This window comes from Echinops telfairi, unplaced genomic scaffold (assembly GCF_000313985.2).
Source record: "Echinops telfairi isolate 266 unplaced genomic scaffold, ASM31398v2 ScPeMD7_7469;HRSCAF=8507_1, whole genome shotgun sequence".
NCBI lineage: Eukaryota > Metazoa > Chordata > Mammalia > Afrosoricida > Tenrecidae > Echinops > Echinops telfairi.
Genome location: NW_022111373.1, coordinates 151391176 through 151393097, shown reverse-complemented (window position 1 = coordinate 151393097; position 1922 = coordinate 151391176).

Below are 1922 nucleotides of genomic sequence, written 5' to 3'. Positions count from 1 at the left end.
ACTCAAGTCCTCCCTCAATGCAAGAACACTTTGTTTTATTAAACTGGCATTCCATGATGCTCACCTTCCCTACATGATCGCTGAAGACAAAGCAGGTGCATAAGCACATGTGGCGAAGAAAGCTGATGGTGCCCAGCTATCAAAAGATATAGCACCTGGGGTCTTAAAGGCTTAAAGATAAACAAGCAACCATCTAGCTGAGAAGCAACAAAGCTCAAACAGAAGAAGCACACCAGCCTGTGAGAGTATGAGGTGTCGAAGGGATCAGGTATCAAAGAACAAAAGATTTTGAATGAGGCAGAGTGTGGAGTGGAGACCCAAAGTCCATCTGTAGGCAACTGGACATCCCCTTACAAAAAGGTCGTGGGGAGGAGAAGAGCCAGTCAAGGTGCAGTATGGCAATGATGAAACATGCAACTTTCCTCTAGTTCTTTAATGCTTTCTCCTCCCAACTATCATGATCCCAGTTCTACCTTACAAACCTGACTAGACCAGAGGATGTACACTGGTACAGATATGAACAGGAAAAGGAAACACAGGGAATCCAGGACAGATAAACCCCTCAGCACCAATAATGAGAGTAGTGATACCTGGAGGGTAAGGGTAAGGTGGAGTAGAAAGGGGAAACTGATCACAATGACCTACATATAACCTGCTCCCTGGGGGACGGAAAACAGAAAAGTGGATGAAGGGAGACACATGACAAACTAATAATTTATAAATTATCAAGGTTTCGTGGAAGAGGATGGGGAGTAATTAGGAGCTGATACCAAGGGCTCAAGTAGAAAGAAAATGTTTTGAGAATGATGATGGCAACAGATGTACAAATGTGCTTCATACAATGGATGTATGTACGGATTGTGATAAGAGTTGCACGAGCCCCAATAGAATGATTTTAAAAAGAAAAAGAAGGGGACCCTTGTTCTTGAGTTGCTTTAACCGCATGTCAGAGTGCAACCGGGCCCTCCAGGCTTCCCATGTCGTTCCATGTCCCAGTCGCTCTCCAGGCCTTCCGCCAGGGCAGGTGTGTTGGAATGAGTCCTTTGGCTGCTTGGTTGGTTGCTGAACATGCCCACCATTTGTACCACCGAGCCTCACCTGCAGCCTAAGCTGTGCCATGCTCTCCTAACAGGCTGAGATGCAGGATCTGACCATCCTAAGCACCTTTATCTTTCTCTCTCGTCTACTTACAGAGGTCAGCACTTTCTGAAATCACAGTGGTCTTCAGCTCTCATGCAGTTTGCGCTTACTCTGCTCCTCGCCTTTCCTTGTTGATGTTTCTGGGTTTGGGGTTGCATGTGGGTCCTCAACAACACTCTGATGGCTGGTCCTCAATCTTTAACCAGACCTGACAATCTCTGCATTACCCTTCAACCTGCTCCCTGGAGGCTGCTTCCACCAGTGGTAAATATACAAGAAGCACCCAATGTGCTGGGCAGTGTGGAGCTTTCGTAGTACACATTTTTCCCACTAGGCAAGCATTGAGCAACTCAATCTGAGTTAGTACACTCATGCCTGGGATGGTTCTCTCTTGTCACAGTGAATTTTTTCATAAAATCAGTTTTGCTCCAACCTCTTTTCTTGTAATGGCCTATTTAAGAGAGCAGTGTGTGCCTATGAAATTTTGTTTCCTGCTTGGGAAAAATGTCACAGAAACGGTTATGATGCTGAACACAGCTTACAGGGATAGCGCTATGGGAAAAACTCAAGTGTATGAGTGGTTTTCTCCTTTCAAAAAAGGTGAAATGTCAATTGATTATAAACCTCATTCTAGATGTCCATCAACTTCCTGAATGGATGAAAATGTCGACTCATAGTGCATTTGGTGTTCGTTCCACCAGGTCAGACTGTGGCTTATTTTTGTTTCCACAAATGCAGAGGGACATGAAAGTACAGTGATTTGTCAATGTAGAAAAGGTAAA